Raw genomic sequence first — 19186 nt, forward strand, 5'->3', positions numbered from 1 at the left:
AGGAAAGAAAAGAAAAAAGGGAGGGAGGAAATGAGGAAGAAAAAGAAAAGAACTTCTTCTGCCTTACCTGCTTTTCCTTTGAGATTGTGAAGTCTGGTAATCTGCCAAAATGAAATCTAAAAATGTTATGAGCAATCCTTATTTCAGGAGGGTTAGTAACAGTGGCAATAATTGAGGGTCAAGATGAAGAGCAACCATTCCAGTGGAAATCACACACTGTGTTATAATGTGACCGTGATCGCCTTTCAAATATGCAAACTTTTTTTCATGGTCTACAGGACTGATTAAGCATCATATCATCTGTAGTTTAAAAAATGTTAGGATGTCATGGAAATAACTGTTTAAGAAAATAGTTGAATTCTCAATCCATTTGGATGAAGCCAAAGAATTCATTGCCAATTCTTCCTAATTCAGAAAGTACCTTTCAACGTAATTCTTCACATCTATTTTTCTTAAGGAAAATAGTTGCTCATGGAAATTGTCACTGTACTGGCTATTTTTATGTTAACTTAACACAAGCTAGAGTCATTTGGGAAGAGAGAAACTCAACTGAGAAAATGACCCCAGTAGACTGCCCTGTGTGCAAGCCTCTGGTGCATTTTTTTAAATTAATTAATTAATTTATTTTTCTATTATCAGTTTGATACAATATAAATGCTTATCTTAATAGTGAAATGTTTCATTGAGGCTTGTTCAGTAATTGAGTAAAACCAAAACTTATTATAAGCTACAGTCATCCTAGGGTCCCCCATGCTATATATGTAGCCTCCATGGTTCTGTGGGTTGCAATCTAATTGTTCTTTACTTTATATCTAGAATCCACTTATGAGTGAGTACATACCATGTTTATCCTTCTGAGTTTGGGTTACCTCACCAAAAATTCTACCAGGGAACTCCTACAACTGATAAACTCCTTCAGTAAAGTGGCAGGATACAAGATCAACTCAAAAAAATCAGTAGCCCTCATATACACAAATGATAAAAGGGATGAGAAAGAAGTCAGAGAAACATCACGCTTTACAACAGCCACAAATAATATAAAATACCTTGGGATAACACTAACTAAACAAGTGAAGGACCTTTTTGATAAGAACTTTAAATCTCTAAAGAAAGAAATTGAAGAAGATATCAGAAAATGGAAGGATCTGCCATGCTCATGGATAGGTAGGATTAACATAGTAAAAATGACAATCTTACCAAAAGCAATCTACAGATTCAATGCAATCCCCATCAAAATCCCAACACAATTCTTCACAGACTTGGAAAGAAAAATACTCAACTTCGTATGGAAAAACAAAAGACTCTGGTGCGTTTTCTTGATTGATGATTGATGTTGGAGGGCCCAGCCCACTACAGGCAGTGCCACCCCTAAGCAGTTGGTCCTGGGTACCATAAGAAAGCCAGCTGAGCAAGCCAATAAGCAGCACTTCTCCATGGTCTCTGCTTCAGTTCTTGCCTTGATTCCCTACCCTGACTTCTTTTGATTATGGACTGTGACCTGAGATTATTAATCTGAAATACACACTTCCCTCCCCATGTTGCTTGGGATCATGGTGTTTTGTCACAGCAATAGAAATCCTAAGACAACCACTGATGGCTATTTTACCTCACTCGGAGACCATTTATGGGCTATGTAGGATTCTGTGGAACTCTAAGAGTTCTTGGACCGCTCTTTGGTATCCACTTTTTCATGTTCACATGTCATTTACTGGGTTGTCTAGGAATGATTTTTGGTCAGTGCCACAAACTGAATTTCTTTGTTCCTTCAATATTCATGTGTTGAAGTCCTTGTCCTTAATATGGTGCCATTTGAGGTTGGGGCCTTTGGGAGTTAACTTAGGTCATTGGGGTATAGTCCTCAAAACAGGATTAGTGATCTTGTAAGAAGAAGGCAGCCCACTGGTGCCATAGGGGCACAACTGGTGTTGGGGTAACTGACTTAGTCTTAGACTAGATTTGAGGCTCCCTCCGCCGGAAGGAATACATGCCTGAGGTTTCAAATCTGTTCAAAACTCAATGGATGTAGGGGTCATATGTTCTAGGTGGTAATGTGCTGTTGTTAAGCTAAACTGTCATGGCACCAAACTGCATGTTAAATATTTATGTTTGTACTCCATAGACAATGGTACTCCCATCTTTAATCAAAGAGGCTTCTTTTTGCAACAAACTGGTAAAAAGCAGAGACTCGTAGCTGTTTAAGGTGTTGAGAGTGAGTGACATTTGTGTTGTCACCCCTAAGCAAGACATGTATGCCACTGCCTGTTGAGCTTAGGGAACATTGCAGAAGGAGGAGCAGAAGGAACACAGGGGCAGGAAGACAGGGAGGAGGACACATCACGGTCTTATGGTGGTTTCGGTAAGAATGGCCCCGTAGGTTCATGTACTTCAGTGTCCAGTCCCTAGTTCGTGGAACTGTTTGGAGAAAGGATTAGAAGATGTGGTGTTATTGGAGGACTAGGGGTGGGCTTTGAGGTTTCATGAAGCCCACACACTATTTTCCAGTTGGCTCTCTCTGCCTCCTTCTTGTGAATCAGGATGTAAGCTCTCAGGTACTGCTCCAGCGCCACGCCTCCAGTCTCGTGCTCCCCACCAGGATAGGCATGCGCTCTAACAATGAACTATAAGCCCTGATAAGCGTTTTCTTTTCTAAATTGCCTTGGTCATGGTATCTAACCACAACAATTTAAAAACAGCTAATATAGGTATCTTCAGAGCAGGACACAGGCATTGCAAAGTTTCCAACTCCGAAGTTGCCAGGTACGCGCATGAAACGAGGCCTACCAATTGCCAGCCAGGGATCAAGGAGCATCTCGGGGTGGGGGGGGGGGGGGGAGCTCTGCCTCTTCCTGCTGAGCCATTGGCTACTGATAGATGTAGAGTAGGAACAATCATTGTGTTCAGTTGTGTACCCGACAGTGAGCCCTCCAGCTTTGCTTAAAAACAATGGGTCACAAAACAAAACACAAAGACAAGAATCTGGAAAGAGACTTTCAGAGGGAGAATGATGGGAACAGGGAGAATGAAAGAGGGCTCGGGTACAGAACTCATTACACGTGTGTGAAATTGTCAAAGAAATTTAATCAATAAAAAAATTGGTTTCTGGGTGAAGGGAGGAGCAGGAGGGGTGGACGAGGAGGAGGAGGAGGGAGGGAGGGAAGGAGGAAGGTGGTGACAGATCTCGCACCTTTCACATTCCGGCACCAAGGAAGACCCATGAGACGGCCAGCAAGAAAGTGACAGTATCTATACCAGGAGGAGAGCTCTCAGCATAAACTGAGTTATTTCTCCCTTAAAACACGTTTTCAGCCTCAAGAGCATGAGAAAATACGATTGTGTTGTTCAAGCCTCCTAGATTATGATATTTCACAATGACAACCTGAGAAACAATGGACCCAGAATTTTCTCTTCTTTCTGGGAGGCATAGAAAGTTGTGCCTTTTGTTGTTGTCTGCAATACTCAGCATTCCGGCCATACACAAGCTTTGTAAGAGATGCTAAATCATTTTCTTTTGGGTTACTCTTCAAGAAGCCTGAAATGAGTTTGGTTTTCCTATGACTAACTGGTAAATAGAACGCAACAGAAGGCAGGGCCACTTCACTTAAAATTTTCAGTCCCGCCCCCCTCTCAGAGAACGTATTTTACAATTTAGTACTTTGTGTCAAATTCTGTCATTGCTGCAACAGACTCTGGTTTGGACAGATCTCTCTCTCTCTCTCTCTCTCTCTCTCTCTCTCTCTCTCTCTCTCTCTCTCTCTCTCTCTCTCCTCTCCTCTCTTTCCCCTTTCTCTTTCTCTTTCTCTCTCTTCTCTCTCCCCTTTTCCTCTCTATTTTGAGGTTTGTCATTATAACTGACACTGGTTGAATTTCCTATTAAAAATATAACAAAGTAAATTGAGGAATCATTATATTTTATTTCACTCAAACCTCCCACACAACAAGTAGCTTGATTTGACAGCATGGTAGTGATATGGACTAGAGTTCTTATCTAACAAGGGGATTTATAGCATGAAGAAGAAACTAAGAAATGAGCCAATAGGGTCCTGTGTGTAATTCCATTTGGAGGGCGAGCATTCCATAGGATCCATGAACCATTATTCCAAATGTTTGGGTAAACACGTCTTAATTCGTCTTCACCTTTCCCAAGTATATTTACACTCAGCTCCAAAGTGTAGCTTTGCTTTGTTTTATGAATGGATACCAACTGAACTAGCTTAGCTTTTCAAATAAAATAATAAAACAAAATCACTTGAAATACTATGTTTCCTGTTAATCATAAAATGTTTTAGATTTCTGTAACCATCATTATGTAGACAAGAGAATATTCTCATCTCTTACGTTTGAAACTATAGTTTCATATCTAATCCACTTAAACAAATTAGAAACATAATTAAAGTTCTGCAACATCATACAACTTTTTGGGTCAGTCCTGGTCTCACTAAATATTGCAAATAAAACCGTAGCTTTATTTTTTTGTGCAAAGTTTTGTTCTAAAAAGACTGAAATGTTTATCTACATTAAATATGTGAGAATTAGCCCACCATGGAAGAACAGGAACTTAGAAAAGACTGCTTGGGTTTGAATTCTAACTCTGTGAATTGATTGCATTTTGAGAGAGATGCAGTGTCCTTCTGTGACAGGGATGCAGTGTCCTTGTGTGACACATGTAGAGAGGATGCAGTGTCCTTCTGTGACAGTTTTCTCGTCTGTAAAGTGAGACCTAGTATTTCACAGCAATTGCTCTCATAGGTGATGTGATTTCTGCTGGCAATAAGGCATATTCAACAGCAAACAGTGGAAACTGTACCTCTTTGGCACAAGCAAACAGAAAGAAGTCCTTATAACATCTTTGGTCCAATCCAGAAACCAAGACATTAATTTTATCTATAGGAATCCAGCTGATCTTTCTTCTTTATTAATACAACTGAAGACAATGTTTAAGACATGTAAAGATGGTAAAAAAGCTAACTTACAATGCATGTGTTCTGAACTAGCTGTCTTCTGTTTTGGCCTTCACCCTTATGATCCAGAGTTTATGTCATGTTTAGCTATTGACCCATTTGACTATGTTTTTATGACTTTTCTAATTTAGTCTAGACTTGTATCGTCCATTTTCTCCTTTCGGTTCTTTCTGCTATTCACTTTAATCCTTCTTGTCTCAAACTCAGGGGGGAAAAAAGAGAGAAGTGTTTCTGTGAATCAAGTTTTTGACATGTATTTCGTGGAGTGGGGCAGCATGTACAGAGGTTCCAGGGCAGCTTGTGGAAATCCACTCTCTTCCTTCACCATGCAGGCTCTGGAGATGGAACTGTGGTTAGCAAGCTTGGAGGCGAATGCCTTTACCTGCTGAATGATCTCACTGCCCCTCAAGAAGTATTTTGAGAACGATATGCAATCCCACTTCACATGGCTGCTTGTATCCAGCTGTCTTTGCCACAGCATAAGAAACATACCACGTCATGGGAGTAGCTGGTGTTTCTGCCTCGTCAGGTCTCAGTGGCAACAGTGTCAGCTGACTCCACACCAGAACCACTGCTGCAAGCCCAGGCCTGAGCACTTTTATAGGAAGACATGCTCTTTTAAAGATGCTGGTCTGGTCTTCCTGTGTGAAATCGCGTGTTAGCAGAAGAGAAAGCCATATGTTTTTGCACCTGAACCTGTGACCTGGACACAGGTTTCAACACCTGTTAAATACCCCAGAGCAATCCTAGCGCTTAGAGTTACTCTTCAATGTTCCTTTGAAAATGGACATTAAAGAGGAGAAAAAGGGAGCACTGAAAAACCAGCACGAACTGAAGACCTTTAGAAAATCACTCTGATTCTTGTCCAAGCATGCTCAGTGAGAAGACCGGCGTTAGTGAATGCGTTCTTTATCAGAATGACTTCTCAGAAGACCTCTCGTTAAGAAAAAGGCCTTGTTAGTAGAGAGGGATTTAGGGCAGTGATTAGACTGTAGGTTTACCCCTTCTTTACCCCTTCATTGGAACTGGACAAAATAACATTCCAGTGGCATCTGATAGAGCAGTGCAAAGAACTCTGGGGTCCAAGCAGACTAAAGCTGATACTTGGGAAAGCAAATTGTCTTTCTGAATTGCATGTGTTCACATGTGGCAGTAACATCAACCCCAGAGCCATGTGTAAAAATCAAACAAAGCCCGCATGCTTCAGAATGTTGGATATTATCATTTTTCAAGGATTTGATTTTTCCTTAACTGTGTGTACTGTGTAGTTGTGTGCAAGTGAGTACAGTGCCCACTGATACCAGAAAAAGTTTGACACTCTGTAGCTGGAGTTAAAGGCATTGTAAGCACACATACCCAATGAGGGTGTTGGGAACTGAACTCCAGTCCTCTACAAAGCAGTGCATACTAATGCTTAACTGTTGAACCAGCTCTCTTGCCCTGCAGTTATTCATTTTAATTTACAATAAGTAAATTTGATGTTACATATTAGAATAGTTAATGCCACAAAGCTTTGCTTTCCTTAAAAACTTCCTTTATGCCGGAAACACATAATCTGCATGTCTTCTGGGTTGCTTAGAAGATGATTGGTGAATGCACAGCAAACCGCTGCATTATGAGCAGTGAGGGTGGGGCTTGCCATTCTTCATCTCATCACCCACAGCATTGGTTTGTCTCTTCACGATGGCCTTCTAGTCCAGGCACTGTATTCAACTGTAAATGCAGCAAAGTTGCTTCTAGAAAAACATGAGTTGTTTAGGTTGATAATCATTAAGTTATTATGAAATTATATGACATATACAAAAACAGTTTTCTAGTCAAATAGCTGTAAATTATTTTGGAATTCTAGGTTCTGTGAGGAAGCTAAACATCTGTAAGTCACAGCCACTGGCCTCAGGAAGCGTACAGCCTTGAAGAGCTGCTGCTTTCCCTGCCAGCTGTGCCCGATCAGAAAATGTATGATTAATTCTCATTCCAATAGGGCTTCTGTATAACCCTTAAAGCATTTTCCCTTTCTTACTTCATATCTCAGTCACAGCAAGTCTTTACAGAGTACAGTGTGATGTTTTGGTATCTTTATATGTTGTGTGTTAATAAATTTGCAGAATAATGGGTTAACTGTTTTCAGAATGGTGAGACTACCTTGTCTGAGATTACATACTGGAGAAGAGATTTCAGTTACTACCAAAATAAGGAGAGAAAGTACATCTAATTTATTTAATTTAATGGCAAATCCTAAGCAAGTATTTTGAGTATCTTACTTTCTCCAGCAATCTCTTATTTTCTGCCCTCAAATATGTCTCCTTATGACTGCTGGGCCCCAAACAGTTCTAGTTGTGGACTCTTCTAATGAGGGCAAGAGCTGTAGCCATTCCTCCTGCGCAAATAGTAAGAAGAACCCACAGCCATTTCTAAGATGTGAGTGTGTACTGTCATAGGCAGAAAAATGTGCCCGACACTAATCGACTGTAAAAATGTAGTACAGGATATCCCACAATCAAGACATACAACTCATCCTTTTACTTAACAAGTGATTATCTCTGATATTCCCTAATTAGTGCTAATACTTTATAAAATAGCTTTAGATGACTCATCACTGGTAGCTACAAGTAGGGGGAAACTGAATTAATATGACGTAACAAAAATATGAATCAAGAAGTCCAAGTATGGATAATTCAGAATCTATAAGGAGGAAGGATGAAAAAAGTCTCAGGCCTGCATCTTTTCTTTTATATAGCTCAGGTTTTGTTGTTGTTGTTGTTGGAGTGTTTGTTTTGAAACAGGCTCTTCTTCTAGTCCTGGTGGGCTATAACTTGCCATGTAGCCAAGGGCATCCTCCTGCCTCAGCCTCCTGAGTACTGGGATTACAAGCATGAACTACCATATCTAACCCACCTATCTCTTAAAAACGAAAGTATTCTTGTAAACCTCCCTAGCAACTTAGTTCTTACTGTCCAGAAGCTATCACATGATCACTCTTAGGAGCAAAGATGTTTGTAGCATGGTTTGGAATGTACATATGAATTCACAGGTGTTGAGATAGCACACAAAAGATCTATGTAAGTTCAGAAGACACGGAATCTCAGCAAGGAGAGGGGAGGTTGGAATGAGGGAGCTGTTGGCAAATGATAGCTGTGCAGAGAGGGACAATCAGTTTTCTTTAAAGGTGTGACCCCTGCTGGGTTGACCATACTCCAGTGGAAGGGCGCTCAGGTGAGAGTATAAGGGCATCACCAACTGTAGTTGACTGGTTTTCAGAACATGACACAAAGTAGGGTGTATAGGAAAGTGGTAGTCATTCTGAGAGGAAGGGGGAAGGAAGTGAGTATGATCAAAATGCATTATATGAAATTCTCAAAGAATTAGTAAAAATGAGAAAAATTAAAAGGAAAACACATTATCAAAGGGGAGAAAAAGAGGCCTGTCAAGAACATCAAGAATTTCAGTTTCCCAGTCTATGTAAAAAAGAATCAAGTAACCGTGAAAGACCTTGAGGATATTTTTAGCTAGTCTGCAGTGTTGGACATGGGAAGCCACTAGTTCTTCCAGGGTAGTTCTTGATGACACAAAGAGCCATCTGCTTCTATCGCCTATTGCCTATGAGCCTATATTCACTCTTTTTGGCTCTGGAGCAAACATAATTACAGTGTTTATCTGAGTCTTCTGTTCATTTTATGATCTCGTAAACATTCTTAACACAGTGCTTGGCACACAAGCAATTATAAGAATGAATAATTATCAATACTATGAATAAATTCAACTTGATTGAGCCTTTTTGAATTCTTGGTGTATTGCTTTTAACTTTCTAAAAATGTTTGTACTAGGAATGCCTATCTGGAACTCTGGATGTGTCCTCTGAGAAGTTGCCCATGAGACTAAGTGCCCTGGAGGGTAACACGGATCCTGAGTGAAGATTGTCAACTGAGTGTGGATGTGCTGATCTCCAGGCTCCTGGATGTGGAGCTGTTCATCTCTCCTCCAGAGCTGGATGGAGGCCCAGGCTGCCTTGCAGCACTGAGTGATGCCATGCCAATTCCAGGCAAGGTCTTTATTGCTGGAGCCACTGTATAATGACAGCTTTATTCATGTGAAAATGCAGAATGCATTTCGACTGTATGAAATTGTTTATGTTCACCAGAAATGTTATTTGTCTTCACAAAGTCTGGTTTCAATGAACCAGCTACGTAATGGATATTAAATAAACATGGAATTTTACATGTTTGTAATATTTGGTTTCTTGTTGTGATTTTGATGAACAGTACTTTCAAGCACTGTCAGTTCATCCTTATTTACAAAGAAACGTTTACATGTAGCATGGTGATGCAGTGACTAGCTTTATTTTAAATAAGTGAACTTTTCTGTTCAATGTTTAATGTGAAGCCGACTCAAAAATGTTCTTTTTAGGCCACATTTACATTTCTTTCTGAATAACACATATTATATTATTTTTGACTTAGTATCATGAGTCATATAAACCAAAGACATTCTAATTCTATTTTAATGTATTTTTGCAAGATTAATAATTTATAATACACTAATAAAACTAAGGATCTCATATTAAAAGACTTATAAGACCTGCTGAGAATGATCTATGGAAATTTACTCTCTTAAAAGTAATTTTTCAAATTTATTTTATTTAAAATGAAATTTCATCTATGAAGTCCTGATAGAAAATATAAAACAAAAAGTTGAAACGCCTCTATCTTTTTACACATTTAAGAAAAACAAATGTATACTTTCTAACCTGATGATTTTTATGTTCCATTAAAAAAAAATCAAATGGCCAGCAAACACTCTGCATGCACAGCTTGGCTTTGGTGGCCTCTTTAAGATAAATTCCTCTTCAATCTATATGTATTACTTTTGTATCTTTAAAGTGATATGGTTTTATTTATGGATTTATTTATGAAATATTTATGTTTGGCCATTCAGAGAAAGAAATGCCATTTGCTGCTTTTTTGGAAGATGAAAATTAACTATGAACCCATATTCCTTTCTTCTTTTGTCTTCTCTTAAGTCTGTAAGCATCCACTTATGTCTCAGGAGATAAGAGAAGTGAAGAACGAGAAAGTAAACATTCCAATCATGAAGCTTCCTTTAGCCCTTAAAGAACTTCTTTCAAATGACCACTAGGTCACACATGACCAACTGACATCATTGCAGAGGCATGTGTGTGCCATGCTGCTGTTGAGGGAGGCACCGGAAGATTCTGAGGAGGAGAAAGCTGACTGCCTATGTTTAAAGTGGGCTTTCCACACTGTGGTACAACTACCCCATTACTGGTACCTTGTCTTTGGTTTGGAAGCTGAGGTGATGGTGGACAGAGAGGAAAGCAAGGAGGCAACAGAGGAAGCTAAAAAGCAGAGAAGCTGGAGTAGAAAGAAGCTATAAGACAAAATATTGATTGTTGTGGCCACATTTCTAAGCACCCTAGCTTGCAACAGCCAATAGGAGTTCCTTGTAAATGCCTTTCTATGCTACCTTCCGCGTTAGGTTACTTTGTGGGTGACCAGCCTCCCCCATTCCTAGGATTCTTTCCTTTTGACTAGTTTCATTTTTCAAGCAGTGACCTTTCCCCGACCTCAGCCTCTCTCTGGGGTCACCTTGCTGGAGCCCTGGTATAAAACTGAATAGAAGTCTTGCCAGATTGTTGGCACTGGATAAGTGGTACTGAGCACAATTGCTCTTTTATGAGCGGGAGGGCAATTTCCTTTCCTGAGGCACAGAGCTCTGGGCTGCCTGATATCCCCCTTTCATTTTGTTGTCCAGATCTGCAAGCTGGTGGCCTTGCAGGAAGATGGTATACACCACGGATCCAAGAAGGGAAAAAGACCTTCGGCGGGCAGAAGCACAGCTTACGGCGCTGCTCAGAACATTCGTTTTATGGTGAAGTAGTTCAAGTATTTGCCTCCAGATAATTCAAAACTCCAGTGCTTAAGCTTCATTTACTTACTTCAAAATTTCACTGTTGTTATTATACTACATTATATCCTTTTGAAAATCATTGCCTGAACATTCCACTATACCTGCATTGCAGTCGGTCCCCAAAAAGCCCCTGGAGGTAACACTTTTTACTTCAACATGGAAGAAATGCAGCTATGAATCTACCAGATGATGGGCAGTTCTGATACCCCAGGCTGCACTGCTGTTGCTTACTGAGGAAGCAGTCCGTCCAGTGGATCCTAAAGTAATGTTCCAGGTCTATGGTATTGCAGTTCTTCCAGACTGTTATAACAAAATACCTTACACTGGGCAATGTATACATAACACCAATTTGTTTCTCATGGTTTGGAAGGCTAGGAAATCCAAGACCAAGAGAGTAGCAGATTCACGCGTGATGAGGGGCTCCTTTCCTGATACATAGGTAGTGTCACCGAGCTTGCCTTTACATGGCAGAAGGGTCCAACAAACTCTTCAGACTTCTTACAAGGTCATCAATCTCATCTCTTCATTCCTTGTGCTCCTGACTCACTTGCCTGTTAAAAACTCTACCTGTCTACCTCTCAATATTACACTTAAGAATTAGCTTTCAGCATTTGAAAGAGTCCACAAGATTCAGAGCACAGGTAGTGAATACCAGACTGTGTCATGTGGTATTAAAGTTAGAGTCTAGTGCCCTAACATCTCTTGAACAGATAGATAGTAAGATTGACAATGTCTACATTTTGTACATACTCCCACCCGAAAAATGTTAATGCTAAGGAAGAGTAAAAGAAAAACCTAAGTGGCTTGTGGGAGACAAAAAATAAAAAATTGAAAAAAATCCTTCATCTTGCTATCCAACTTTGTCAAGTCTTGGAAAAATAGTACTTCAAATCATTTTCGTCCCACGTTTGGGAATTTAATTAAGCCCAACGGGGAAAAGGTATGGAAGTTTTAAATACCATTTTGCTATGCAAAACATTCATGAATATTTTCAGGAACATTAGGTAATTCTATATCAAACACACTCCCAATTCCTATTGGTCTAGTTGTTGTGCCGCAGAACACAACCATCAGTCAGTGTTAGCTCCGCGCAGACACATTGTTCCCTGTGCACACGGAGGCAATCAAACGAGTCTGCAAATGTTCTTCAAAGAATACGTCTAGAATGTCACTTCGTTAAACATCTCCTTGGCATCCATTCTATTTTCCACTTTGAATTGCTGCATTTAGTTTTGTAATGACCTTCTATGGCAAAAAGGTTTTATTAACTCTTTGATCTTCTAGCTTTGGGATGAAAACAAAGAAAATATAAATGAGCACTTTGTGCAGTGTCTTGTAGAGACTAGGAGAAAAAAAGAAATATGTTTTCATCAAAAAGATTGGTTTGTGTGGAGACTTTCAGCCTTTCCCATTCTTCTCTCCCTTTGAGCAAAATACTTACCAGGATGGTCTATGCATTTGTTATAACATCCTGGGTTTGACAAAGTCTTTCTCTTTTCTCTGGGGCTGGTAGCTGAGGTTAGGGTCATAGAACTCTTTGAGGGTTTTCTTTTTAAGGCTGTTATCTGTCTCTGTTTTCCTCCAAATCTGAACACAATTCTTCAGAAATCTGTCACCAAATTTACAGGACACTGAAAGTGTGTTTCCAAGCACTCTTTCCTCGTGGGTATACATGTGAGTGGAGAAGAGTAGAGCATCCCTGAGATGATAGTTTCTGATAAAAAGAAAGTGGTCTTTGCATCAAAATCCTGGTTTTTCACTTCACTATTATGGTATCCACATATTATAGAATCTGTGGATTGGCCCTCATCATTTAGTTGTGTTGTTTCTGAACATACATAACTGGCATTATTAATAGATGAATGACCACTTTTCAAATCTCTCTATATTTTGCTGCTCCTTCTCTTCACTTCCTTTTACATACTCACTTGACTTTGTTTCTTTGGTCTTTATTACAACCTGGGGAAGCAACTTAGGATATTACAAGAGACCCAAGATGGACACAGTTACTAGACAGAACCTACTTTTTACTTTCTCATGCTCAGAATCAGTCACTTATCAAGGCTATTCTTTAGCATCTGAAATTTGAAACTTGTTGTTTGGTTGGAAGTAATCTGGCATAAGAACCTGAAATTAGTTGTGTGATCAGAATGTTGCCTGTTAGGTTATAGTGTGGTAGGCTTATCTGGAATGAGAAACCATAAGACAACATTTCTCTTTGGCTTTTTCAAACATCCTTAGTATTCTTTATCCCTCCTTCCTTCCTCTTCCTCAGTATTTCTTTCCCTCCTCAATACCATATGTATATCTTAGTGCCAGACATGGAAAACTGTCTTCTGAGTCACTGATCCAGGTATTCCAGTAGACTCCCAACACAATATAGGGTATGGCCATTGCCCTTAGTTGCCTTCCAGAACTTGAAGGTAAGACCCTATTGCTGAAGACAATGAACACTTCAGACACAGGACTTGAAGGAATTGAGCTGAAACCAACCTGGAAGCCTCCACTTTGAGGTCTTGTTCTCATAGTATCTGAAGGTGCTATGCTAGCTGCTAAAGGAGAATATCAACCTATGAAGCCTACAGACTGCAATAGCGATCATCAAGATATATCCAAGAGTGCAATAATGGCACTTTTATACTGGGGTAACCACCATCACTTAATTGGACCGAAGGCCTACATCATAGGAAGGAATACATGCCTGGTACTGTAAACCTAGTCAACTACTGGTGACCGGTAAAGTCATGGACCCTAGAGGAGAACCTACTGCTGCCACATTCCCAAACCAGAGTGATTCCCATTCTGAACACCTGCACTTCTACCCAAAGGTGTGTGGTCCTCACCTCTCACCTAAGAAGCTTCCTTTTGTTGTCGATAGGGACAATTACAGAAATTTCTAATTACCCAAAATGCAGAGGGAAAACTCACCATGGGGTATCCCTCTTCAGTTGATTGATCTACAATGCAACTCCTACTGCTCAAGCCGGGGAATATAGCAGAAGAGAGGACAGAAAGATTGTAGGAGCCAGAGAACCAGGATATCTTTTACAAGATGGTGTCCTCTATATATGACAGGGAGCTGCACCCACAAAATCATAAAAATATGGTCTCCTAAACAAGACTTGCACAAGAAAACCAGTTGACTTGTCAATGTGAGAGAAATCACACAAGGTCCATCCCCAGATGAAGAGCTACAGGCAATTAATTGCTGTTGAGAGGACGAGAATCAGTCCCCAGGTAGATTATCCAATCCCAAATGGTCATCCACAAACACATGTACCTTGAGCAACACTAATGAACTCAGCAGGCAATATCTATATGTGTGTTACATATAAAGTTGTTTATTATTATTATTATTATTATTATTATTATTATTGTTATTTGTTTTTTTTTTGAGACAGGATTTATCTGTGTAGCTGTAGCTGTCCTGGAACTTGCTCTGTAGACTAGGCTGGTCTTGAACTCAGAGATCTACCTGCCTCTGCCTCCCAAGTGCTGGGATTAAAGGTGTGCACCACCACTGCCTGGCTTAACATATAAATATGTAAAACAATAATAATTAAAGAAGAGGTCATGAAATTGAGAGGGACTTGGGGGCCATGTGAGGAGTTGGAGTAGGAAGAGAGAGTTTGGGGTGGAGATGATGTAAGCATAATACTCATGTATGAAACTGTATGCGTTTCAAAATGACTTTGTTTCGTTTTGGCTCTGTTCTCCTTTCTTTGACTCATTTACGACAAATCACTGAGGTATCGGTGTACTGAATGTGTCACTTTCAGAACCGAAAAAAAGTAGTAATTTAGTTGCTTTGATCTCAAGAGGCAGACTTTGCAAAGCAGACCTCATATCAGAACCCACACGTCTTCATTTCTACTCTGCTTTAATATGCTTGTCTGAGCCAAAGAATTAGGGGGAAATGATCAGGGACTGATAACTGAAAACACAGATTCCATCTCGACAAATGTAACTGGCAGTTCCCTCTAAACAGAAAATGTCAGATCCTCCCCATCCTAACTGGTCGCCTACCAAATGCCTTGCCATTCTTTGTAGTTTTTTTTTAAGCTAACAACTTGCTTATGTTCTAGAACAGATATTTTATAATAATCCCAAATACTGAGATCAGTAAAACTACCTGCACTAGGAATGTTGAATTTCTGTATACTTACTTTGAAATCATAAAAATGGAGGATCTGTGATCTGAAAACACTACAAACTGAAAAGCACATTGGGAATATTTGCAAACATCCCACTGAAATACCCTTTATCATAGAACTAACAATAGAACAGTTGATATTTACATGTGTAAAATAATTTGACCTTAGATAGAAAGCAAGAAGACAAACAAAGACAATAACTGAGGACAATTATTAAGAAAAACATGATGCTACACAGGGTGGCCTGCCCCAGGTGGCAAGGAGAAAACACGGGCTTGCCCAGTGCCATTAAGACTGAGTGGGGAGCTGGTGGGAGCTCATGGACTCTGGCCTGCCAGCTGGGGAACATGCATGGGACTGAACCAGGCCCTCTGAATGTGGATGGCAGTTATGTGGCTAGATCTGTTTGGGGAGCAGTGGGACAAGGACTTATCTTGGGTACATGAAATGGCTTTTTTGGAACACATTCCCTACGGTGGGATACCTTGCTCAACCTTGACACAGGGAGGAGGGGCTTAGTCCTGCCTCAACTTAGTATGCCAGACTTTGTTGACTCCCCAAGGGAGACCTTACTGTCTCTGAGGAGTAAATGGGGGGAGATGGGGGGGCAGGAGAAGGGGAGGGAGGGGGAACTGGGATTGGTATATAATATGAAAAATAAACTTTAAAAATAGATAAATAAACATATAAATAAAAGACTGAGTGGGAGGAAACCCACATGCTTTCCAGGGACTCTCTGACCTGGGCAGGGAGGAGATACCATGGGCCAGCCACAATGCCACAAGCTGTCGGGCACTATTAGGGTGAGCAAATACATGGTGATGTGTGAGAGACAGAGAGAGAGAGAAGACAGACAGAATAGAACACACAGACAGATAGAATAGTTCATGTCCTGTGGTGAGAGGCAGATCTGAAAAGGTGAAGGTAATGAGGAGAAGGCTGAGGTGAGTGGTCTTTTTGCCATCCACAGCCATGGTAATATCCAGGCCTGGGCTGTTACCAAGGCCTATGTCTGGGTCCTTGTCTGCCACAGTTGTGGTCTGTGTTGAGGTCTGTGACTCCTGTTACCACCAAAGGCTGAGAAGATAGGGCTGCACAGAGTTGGCCCACCCTCACTGGCTGCTACACTAGAGAGAACTGGCCTGCCCCTCACCAGCTGCAACACTCGGGAGAGCAGGCCCTGCACCTCACCTGGGCAGCACAGTAGAGCTGACCCTGGTGGTGTAGGTGGGGTGAGCTGGCTCTGAGAACATGAACATGGGATATCTCTTCCCTCCCTTCATCGGCCATATGGTGGTGTGAACAAGGGAGAGATGTCCTCCACCCCTTGCTACCTATGGTGGGTAGGAGAGCTGGTCCTGCCTCTCATGCACTGCAGCACTTGGTGGTGTGGGTACAGGTGAGCCAGCCCCAAGGGCAAGAGAGCAGGAGACCCAACCAGTTCCTTTCTTCTTACTGCAGTGCTGGAGAGCTCACTATGGTGGTGAAGATGGGGGAGAGCTGGTGGGCTGACCAACCTTGCAACCACCCAGGCCCAGAACCAGGGCTATGAGTTGGCCCGCCCCAACATCTACCCCATCTATGATCTTATGGAGCATGTGAAAGGGCCTGACTCACAGACCCAAAGCTGCAGGATCTCCACAGCACAGGGTAACAACAGGATATCCAAGAGGAGTCCTAGTGAGGACCCAGTATCGATAGTGTAGCAGAAACCAGAGGCCTCCAACCAGACCAACAACTCATTGCAATGAACATTTGCAAGTGAAGACACATGGACTAAAGAGTATACTGTGTGACTCACCATGTCACACTACAGCTTCCAAGAAAAATTCCAAGATTTTTCTCCTAAATTTAATTTAATTTAATTTTATTTGGGGGTGTTGAAAGGGCAGAGGGTGGATACGAAGGGATGAGGAGATGAATAGGATAGAGATGCATGATGTGAAAGCCATAATGAATAAATAAAAAGTTGAAACAATAGAAAAACACGATGTACTTACTGTAGACATGCAGAAATTTGAAATCTTGAAGCATTGATTGTTTATAAAATATTGGGATAAAACAAATCAAGTTACCTACAAAATTCTTTTCTATTTCTACCTTTGTGTGTTCTAGAAAATATTTATTATTTGAGGCAGGCTGGTCCAGAGTTCACTGTGCTGCCAGGCCTGGCTCCCCAGATCTTAGCGTATAGGAATAAAACATTGAGTATAGCTGCAAATAGTTAACACTTCATAATAGTATAACATTTATTCAGGGGGTGATAGCATGCCAGAAATATTTTTTTATATTTTATACTTTGCTTAAAGTATAAACTCTAATAATGCTTAATAATATTTTAGACTGTATAAAAGTTAAATATAAACTTTTTATTTATTTGGATTTTTCATCTGTGTTACTAGGTCAAAACAATAAATTCATTCTTCTTTGAAAAGCAGAACGAAGGATCAAAGACTCTTTTTGTATGTATATGTGTGTGTTCATGAGCGTGGGAGTGTGTAGCAGGTATGAGCGTATGTGTGCTTGCATGTGAGGACCAGATGGCAAGTTTGAGCGTTGGACTTCAAGCACCAGCCTTCTATTTTTTTTAATCTATTTTTCTTTTACTAAAAGTGGACTTTTCATATAATATATTCTGATGACAGCTTCCCCTCCCCCCAGTTACTCCCAGGTCTTCCACGCCTCCCCTCCATCCAAATCCACACCCTTTCTTTCTCTCTCTCCATCTTGTGTTTTAAAGCAGAATTTCCCACTGGCCTGGGACTTACCAGACTAGTCTGACTGGAAATTGAGCCCCAGGGGTCTTCCTATGTATCTGTCTCAGCTACAGGAGGATTACATGCATGAGCCACCATACCTAGCTTTTAAACATAGGTTCTGAGGACCAGACTCAGGACTTCATGATTGCAAGACAAGCCCTTTACCAACTAATCCACCTCCCAGCTGTCGATCAAGAACTCTTGCAAAAAAAATTTGGGTTTTTTTGTTTTGTTTCAGATTTTAATTTATTTTTAATTTCATGTGTAAAGGTATTTTGTCTGCATGTATGTTTGTGTATCATGTGTGTGTGCAATCTCCTCAGAGGCTAGGAGAAGACATCCAATCCCCTGGAACTGGAGTTACAGATGGTTGTGAGCTGCCATGTGGGTGCTGGAAATCAAATTTGGGTCCTCTGGAAGAGCAGTTAGTGCTCATAACCTCTGAGCCATCTCTCTAGGCCTTGTGAAAAGTTTTGATTTCCTTGAAGCTTGCAGGGAAAAAGCATGAAGGCCTTTGAGATAAAACTGGTAAATTAATTATGTGTGCTTATCACTTCTACTCCCCAAAACTCTACCAAAATGATAACCAAAGATATTTGTCTATAAGAAAATAAACCAGGAATAGAAATAGGGGTCACACAATTTCAGTGACTATTTGTGGGTACACTTATATAGTCAGAAGGATGGAGTTGGGGTACAATAAATGAAGAATCCTGAGAGATTGAATGAAAACTGGAGAGTAAAGAGCATGGCTGAAAGAAAGAGCAGTATGGGCGATTTATATACTAGATGTACTACCAGATCATCTTACACACACACACACACACACACACACACACACACACACACACACACACACACACACACCACTCCCCACTCTCTCTTCTGAGAAGCAGAAGAGCCTTAGCTCAGGCATAGCAAAGACCAAGAAACAGAACTGAAATAAATGCAAGTTTAATGGTGACCTATAAACCTGTAGAATTTCTCCTCCCTTCTCTGACTTTGCTGGCAAAAGGCTGACAACAGGAGACCTCAAGATATTTCTCTGGAGAAACTGAATGCATCCTAAGAAAAGATACATACGAGCTGAAATTTGGGGTTCGCTAAGAAAATGATGATTCACCAGCCAATCCACTAACAGTGGAGTTTATGCTCTGAACATACAGTCAGATACTTTATGCTTCTTTATGAAGATGCACTCTTAAAAAACATGACTGAGTATCGAAGAATCACTTAGTGTACGTGGAAAGTTTCTAACCTGAAAAACAGGTAAAGGAAACCAAAGTCAGAAAAATTCAAAGATCAGAGGGAAAAGTCAAAAATTATTTTGAGTTAGCATCTTCACATATAAAGGAAAGACCCCCCAAAATGAGAACAAACACTACAGTAG

At 40.6% G+C, this 19186-nt stretch overlaps 1 long non-coding RNA gene across 1 annotated transcript in view; it reads left to right on the forward strand.

Moving 5' to 3' along the window:
- The window catches only part of LOC128106360 (uncharacterized), a 43757-nt gene extending 34584 nt beyond the window's left edge, over positions 1-9173 (forward strand). Inside the window, exon 2 of the long non-coding RNA XR_008216673.1 lies at positions 8783-9173. This is a non-coding gene — a long non-coding RNA (uncharacterized LOC128106360). The remainder of the gene's footprint in view (positions 1-8782) is intronic.
- The last annotated feature ends 10013 nt before the right edge of the window (positions 9174-19186 follow it).

The sequence above is a fragment of the Peromyscus californicus genome, unplaced genomic scaffold (assembly GCF_007827085.1).
Source record: "Peromyscus californicus insignis strain IS unplaced genomic scaffold, ASM782708v3 Scaffold_9__1_contigs__length_137607984, whole genome shotgun sequence".
NCBI lineage: Eukaryota > Metazoa > Chordata > Mammalia > Rodentia > Cricetidae > Peromyscus > Peromyscus californicus.